This window comes from Rhinoraja longicauda, chromosome 13, assembly GCF_053455715.1.
Source record: "Rhinoraja longicauda isolate Sanriku21f chromosome 13, sRhiLon1.1, whole genome shotgun sequence".
Classification (NCBI taxonomy): domain Eukaryota; kingdom Metazoa; phylum Chordata; class Chondrichthyes; order Rajiformes; family Arhynchobatidae; genus Rhinoraja; species Rhinoraja longicauda.
Window position 1 is genome coordinate 20,631,283 of NC_135965.1, and position 8,016 is coordinate 20,639,298.

Genomic DNA, 8,016 nt, shown 5'->3' on the forward strand with positions numbered 1-8,016 from the left:
CAAAACTAAAGCAAGGTTTCCATTGTATCTGCTCCTCACTGCATGTGGGTGTAAACTCTACTTGATGTGAAATAATTGGCATGAGCTTTTTTTCGTTTTTAGTTTAGTTTAAAGATACAGCGCGGAAACAGGCCCTTCGGCCCACCGAGTCCATGCCGACCAGCATTCGCCCTATACACTAGCACTATTCTATACGTTATAGATAATTAACAATCATTACCATAACCAATTACCCTACAAACCTGTACGTCTTTGGTGTGTGGGAGGAAACCGGAGCACCTGGGGAAACCCACGTGGTCATGGGAGGAACATACAAACTCTGTACAAACAGCACGGAGCAGAAAGAGTTAAAATATCTGTTGGCATTACAATTAGGCAGATTAACTTTAGTGGAGGTGAACTTAGATTATGACTCAATGTAAAAACAAGGAACTGCTGATGTAGGTTTACCGAAGAAAGACACACAATACTTCTTCCGACCCGAACCGAAACTTCGCCAATCCATCTTTTCTAGAGATGTTGCTTCACGCATTGAGTTACTCCAGCACGTTGTGTCTTCCAGAGATGCTTCCTGACCTGCTGAGCTACTCCAGTGCTTAGTGTCAACCAACCTATGTATTTCCTTGTTTCTACGTTTTACTGCTTCACTGCAAAATCTCCTCGTTTGAAGAGATTTTCCTCCTCTCTCCAACAGGAATTCTGTGATGGATTCCCCTGTTTTACTGGGGAACCACAGTACCATTAGGGCGGCACAGTGGGACAGTGGTAGCTGTCTGTACGAAGTTTGTACGTTCACCGTGACCGTGTGGGTTTTCTCCGGGTGCTCCGGTTTCCTCCCACACTCCAAAGATGTACAGGTTTGCAGGGTAATTGATTTCCGTAAATTATCAATTGTTCCTTGTGTGTAGGATAGTGTTAGTGTATGGGGTGATCGTGGGTCAGTACAGATTCGGTGGGTTGAAGGGCCTGAAGCCCTAAACTAAACTAAACTAAACACAGAATGACATCTGTCCCGGTTTGGAGCACAAACCCCGGTGCTCCATTTTGAATGCAGCCCAGATTAATAAAGGCAATACTGGGTGTGGAGTTTCACTCACTGAGGCATGGCTAATGCAGAGACGAACATTGCCAACTCTGTTTGGCAACTTTTCTGGAGATTACATTATAGTGTTTCCTGCAGAAGGATCTCAGTGAACCACTGTCATAACTTTTTTACACAAAGTGTATGGCACAAGCTGCCAGAGTAGGTAGTTGCAATGTTTAAGAAGCATTGAGACAGAAACATGGATAGGGTAGGTTTAGAGGGATATGGGCCAAAAGCAGGCAGGTGGGACTAGTGTACATGGGGCATGTTGGTCGGCGTGGGCAAGTTGGGCCGAAGGGTGTTTCCATGCTATATAACTCTATGAATCTATGAAAAAGAATTTAATTGTACCTCAGTACATGTGATAATAAAAAAACATTGACCCATTGCCACCAACTAACTGCACTGTGCTTCCACCATTGGTTGCCCAAAACATCCATTGTGAAGTCTCAAGGAGTTTTATGTTGAAGGATTTAGGAACAGCATCTCATATTCCACTTGGATAGCATACTGAACATTACATTCTCCAACTTTAGCTAGCTAACCAATAACACCCACCCCAGACTTTTTCCTCCCCCCATCCTCTGTGCCCCACCTGGATGTGCACCCATTTCTCCCACTACCCTGCTTTATCCCACCACTACCTCTCTTCCTGGTTTCTCCCCCCCCACCCCCCCCACCACAATCAGTCTGAAGAAGGGTCCCGACCTGGAACATCACCTATCCATGTTATCCAGAGGTGCTGCCTGGCCATTTGAGCTCCCCCGGCACTTTTTTGTCTTTTGCATGATCCAGACTCATTGTTCAGTTGGAAAATTCTTGAGAAGAAGTCACCAGTTTCTCTTACATGTCTGAAGAAGGGTTCTGACCTGAAACGTCACCTTTCCATGTTCTCCAGAGATGCTGCCTAACCTTCTGTTACTCTAACGCTGTGTGTCTATCACCAGTTCCTTTCCCCACCCCCATGATGGACGAGTAGATAGGCAAAGAAACATTTTTTATCTGTGGCAATTCATTGCAGGTGAATCTTCAAATTCTGGCGTATTCATGGTAATCCAGGGTAGTTTACCTCTACGTGTAAACTGGATTGTTTTTGTTGATGCTACGGGTGTGTTTATTTGATCACGCCATATTGGTGGAACATTGCAGAAGGTGGTAGCTTATGATGTTAGCTTTTCCCAGTTGGACATGCTCCTGATTCTTGGATCAAGAGCACGTAACTGAAGACAGGGTAGTTGCCGAGGAAATGCAGCATCACTGGAGGTCTTGTTCTTTAGGGCATGACATTAAACAGAAACCCAGTCTGCTCACTCCAGTGGGGTTGGACATTGCGAGAGGATCTTACGCATCTGGTATTGTGCAGGATGGAACGGAAAGCAGGGGGGAGATGTCCAGATTGGGAAATAAGTTGATTTAAATAATTCAGCACTGAAGCTGGCATCTCTGCCTGTGAGTTGATTGTTGGTTCAAACGTTATCCTCATGAGCTACTGTGAAGAGAGGGAGCAGTGGAGGAAGAATAGGGCAAGAATTCAAGTGAATAAACAGCCTTGAACAGACTAATCCATCCGTCTGCTTTGTACCATGCAATTATACCTCCAGATTCAGGGACAGTTTCTTCCCAGCTGTTACCAGGCAACTGAGCCATCCTCTCACCAACTAGAGAGCAGTTCTTCTTATCATCTACCTCATTGGAAACCCTCAGACTATCTTTAATCGGACTTTACTGCACTTTATCTTGCACTAAATGTTATTCCCTTTATCCTGTATCTGTACATTGTGGACTGTTTGATTGTAATCACTTGTATAGTCTTTCCACTTACTGAATAGCACAAAACAAAAAAGCTTTTTGCAGATCCTTGTTCTACATAGTACTGTGAACTAGCATGCAAAACAAGGCTTTTCATTGTACCTTAGTGCACAATAGTAAACCTAAACCTAAAGCATATCCCGACATTCCTTCTCCCATCAGGCAAGAAGTACAGAAGTGTGAAAACACACACCCAAATTCAAGGACAGTTTCTTTCCAGCTGTAATCATATAACTGAACCATCCTATCACCTACTGGAGAGTGGTCCTGACCTACCATCTACTTCATTGAAGACCCTCAGACTATCTTTAATCAGACTTTTTGGACTTTATCTTGAACTAAACTCTGTTCCCTTTATCCTGTGGATGGCTTGATTGTAATCATGTCTTGTCGTGACATGGTTCCACCAAGTAACTAAATGTTATTCAGCTTTATCCTGTACCTGCACTGTGTGGTTGGCTGGATGGTATTCATGTATAGTCTTTTCGCTGACTGGATACTTTGCAACAAAAAAGCCTTTCACTGTACATGTGACAATAAATAAACTAAACAAAAGAAAAGCTTGTGTTGGAAGGAACTGCAGATGCTAGTTTACACCGGAGATCAACACAAAATGATGGAGTAACTCAGCAGGTCAGGCAGCCTCTCTTGAGAGAACGAATGGATGACGTTTCGTATCGAGACCCTTCTTCAGACTGAGAGTCAGGGGAGAGGGAAATTAGAGGCATTAAAAGGTAGGAATGAAAGGTGTGAAAAGAACAAATCAAAGCCAGCCAGATGATCAAGGAACAGTGGAGACTGCAAAAAAAACTGCACGGAGCTAAAAATTTAAACAACACTGTCGTATCTGCCTCCACCTCCACAGATGTGAGCTGGTGATAGAAAAATTAATCATATAGTATAAAAGAGCCCTCGTCATCGTTCTATAACCCCAGGCTCAATGGCATTGGCGTAGGGTGGTTGAAACCCCAGAGGGGCAGGGGTGATTGGTGATAAATCAATCAGCGTGTCCCAATGCAGATTTGTCAGTGGGCCTACATTAACTCCGGGCCAACAAAGAGTCTGTGTGAAAAGTTAAGGAGTATGAATGAGCTTGAGATATTGCATTTCCTTTCCCGCCTTACACAGCTGATTATTCATGTACAATGTGGGTGACAAGCTTTAATGTGCTGCCATACATCCCTACCCATGGTTACCAGGGTAAGAACTCGGAAAATCTCAGCGCTCTTGTGTTGCTACAGCTGTACAAGACCCCTCGACAAAGGCCGCAGTTTAACTAGGCTGACACCATTATGCTTTCACTTTAACTCTTCGGCTTCCTGCTGGCTGGGCCTTTAGATTAGTTTTGTCACTGATTGGAGATTTGAAAAAAAAGAGAATAATCGGAATTGAGTAGGAAGGAACTGTGCGGATGCTGTAAGCTGTGCTGCACCAAAGATAGACACAAAATGCAGGAGTAACTCAATGGATCAGACAGCATCTCTGGAGCACAAGGAATAGGTGATGTTTTGTGTCGAGACCCTTCTTCAGACTGTTTCCTCTTCTAGTCTGAAGAAGGGTCTCGATCTGAAACGCCACCTATTCCTTTTCTCCAGAGATACTGCTTGACCAGCTGATTTATTCCAGCATTTTGTGTCTATAATTTGAGTTGAATTGAATTGGATTGAAAGATACAGCATGGAAACAGGTACTTCGGCCCACAGAGTCCACACCAGCCATCGATCACCCGCTCACACTAGTTCTATGATATCGTATGTTCTCATTCACTCCCTATGCACTAGGGGCAATTTACAGAGGACCAATTGACCCACAAACCCGCACGTCTTTAGGATCCGTTGAGTTACTCTGGTACTTTGTGCCTTCTTTTGTAAACTAGGAATAACAGAGGAAACCGGAGCACCCGGAGGAAATCCACGCGGTCACAGGGAGAACGTGCAAACTCCACACAGACAGCAGCCAAAGTCAGGATCGAACCTGGGCCTTTACCAGCTGCGCCACCGTGCAAATTCCGTCTTTCTGGTTCAGCTGCCGGTCACAGAGACACGGGAGACTGCAGACACTGGAATCTGGAGCAAAACACAAAACTGCTGGAAGAACACGGGTCAGGCAGTATCTGTGGTGGGCAAAGTAATGGTCGGGGTTTTGGGTCGATTCGCCTCATCAGGACTGAGAGTGGAGGAAAGTGAGACCACGGCTGGTGAATTGTAGGTGGAACCAGAAGTGGTTAGAGGAGGAGATGATGGACTGACGGAATGTAGTTTGGGAGAGACGAGATGATGGAGACAGAGAGTGGTATGTGATAAGATAAAGCAGGGATGATGGACAGATGGAACTAGGTTATAGTTTTAGGAATACAGCATAGAAACAGGGCCTTCGGGCCACCGAGTCCATGCCAACCAGCAATCACCCGTACCCCAGTTCTATCCTACACAGTAGGGAAAATTTACAGAAGCCAATTAACCTACAAACCTGTACATCCTTGGAGTGTAGGAGGCAACCAGAGCACCCGGAGAAAATCCACATGGTCACGGGGAGAAGGTACAAACTCTGTACAAAGAGCACACAAAGTCAGGATTGAACCTAGAGTCCCTGGAGCTGTAAGGTAGCAACTCCACCGCTGTGCCACCGCGGCTCGACAGAATGAGAAAGGGAGGGACGGCAAAGGTGAAAAATGGGAGAGAGCGTTTCCATCAAAGATACTAGAGGAGCAAGATGAACCACTCCATCAAAATCACCTATACTGAGGTGTAGTACGCAAAGGAGAGGAATGGCCGCCATTTTAGTAAGTAAAAACCCCCATTCGCTGCGCCTCTCGCAGTGTAATCAGTGTTTTGGGGGAACAGTATGTGTGAAGATACCATAAGAATGCAGAATATATCTCATCTATCAATTCACAGATTTTTGTTATTTTTCTTTTAAAATGTTTCTGCAAGTTTCTGCCTACTAAAATGGCGCCATGACATACTACGGTTTTTAGGGTCGAGTGGTCTATCTTGCTCTGTCTGCTCTATTATCTTTGGTTTCCATCAATCCCAATTTGTAGGAACGGAGGGATAATTTGGCAGGAATAAAACAAATGTGTCAAGTCAAGTCAAGTCCATTTTATTTGTATAGCACATTTAAAAACAACCCACGTTGACCAAAGTGCTGCACATCTGATTAGGAAAAAAAAAAAAGAAACATACAGTGGCAGGCAGCCAAACACAACGGCGCGGCCATCTTGAACAAAATGTTTAACTAAAGCAGAATGGTGTCCCGCGGCCGCGCCGCACCGGGCGATGGAAGGCCCGCGCGGCCGAGCCGCACCAGGCGCTGTTCAGTCCGTGTGGTAGCACAGTGGTGCAGCGGTAGAGTTGCTGCCTTGCAGAGACCCAGGCTCAATCCTGACCATGGGTGCTGTCTGTATGGAGTTTGCACGTTCTCCCTGTGACCATGTTGGGTTTCCTCCGGTGCTCCGGTATCCTCCCACACTCCAAAGACATGCAGGTTTGTAGATAAATTGGCTTCTGTACATTGTAGGATAATGCTAGTGATGGTGATTACTGGTTCAGTATGACTTCAGTGGGCCAAAGGGCCTGTTTCCAAGCTGTTTCTCTAAATTAAAGTAAAGCACTAAAAATACAGATCATGCACAGGCTGATGATTAGTTATGTTATATCTTGCACTAAATTGTACCCTTTTATCCTCTAACTGTGCACTGCGGACAGCTTGATTGTATTCATGTATAGTCTTTTCTTTGACTGGATAACACACAAACAAAATCTTTTCAATGTGCCTCGGTACAGGTAAACTAAATCTTGGCATTATTCTCAGCACGGATACATTGTACTGAAGGGCCTGTTCCAGTGCTGTGCTGTTCTTTGGCAGCATCCGAGGGAGAGAGAGAGAGAAAGAGAGAGAGCGAGAGAAGGAGGGAGGGAGAAGGAGAGAGGGAGAGAGAGAGAGAGAGAGAGAGAGAGAGAGAGAGAGAGAAGGAGAGAGAGAGAGAGAGAGAGAGAGAGGGGGCAGAAGGAGGGGGATGAGAGAGGGAGAGAGGGAGAGAGAGAGAGAGAGAGAGAGAGAGAGAGAGAGATGAGAGAGAGAGAGGAGAGAGAGAGAGAGAGAGAGAGAGAGAGAGAGAGAGAGAGAGAGGGGCAGAAGGAGGGGGATGAGAGAGGGAGAGGAGAGAGAGAGTGAGAAGGAGGGAGAGAGAAGGAGAGAGGGGAGAGAGAGAGAGAGAGAGAGGGGCAGAAGGAGGGGGATGAGAGAGGAGAGAGGGAGAGGAGAGAGAGAGAGGGAGAGAGAGAGAGAGAGGAGAGAGAGAGAGAGAGAGAGGAGAGAGAAGAGAGAGAGAGAGAGAGAGAGAGAGAGAGGGGAGAGAGAGTGAGAGGGAGAGAGAGTGAGAGAGAGAGTGAGAGTGAGAGATAGTGAGAGAGGAGAGAGAGAGAGAAGTGAGAGAGAGAGAGAGAGAGTGAGAGTGAGAGAGAGAGAGAGAGAGAGAGAGAGAGAGGGGGAGTGAGAGGGAGAGAGGGAGAGTGTGAGAGAGAGAGAGAGAGAGAGAGAGAGAGAGAGAGAGAGAGAGTGCGTGAGGGGGAGCCAGGCAAATGTTGTGTTTCTGTCCCCCAGGATGCTGCCTGGCCTTATTAATATTTGTCACATTTTCTGTTTTCATTTCGAAGTAGAAGTGGATTTGTTCAACACAGGGGAACAGAAAAAAATATTTTACAAACATTGCATATTTAAATTGGGTTAAGTTAACCTGAATGCTAATATTGGTTACATAACAGGAACACAACTGGTGCACTTTGGTGCACTTTGGATCTCACACCAAAAGTATTTCAGTTTGAGGTTTATTTTTAGCCTGTTAATGCATATGCAAATTACTTCTCATTAGCATGAGCAGTCTTTGCTCATTATACCCACACATGCTTTACATCTATATTACAAGAATAATTGAGATTTCTTTCCCAATTGACTAATCCAAAAAAGATTTTGATCAGTTTTCAGCTTGTTATTATTGAATTGCTCATTGGAATTCGGGCAGCGTGGTAGTTGCCGCGGGTAGAGCCTCTCAGCACCAGAGACCAGGGTTCGATCCCGACCTCGGGTGCTGTCTGTGAGGAGCTGGCACGTTCTCCCTGTGA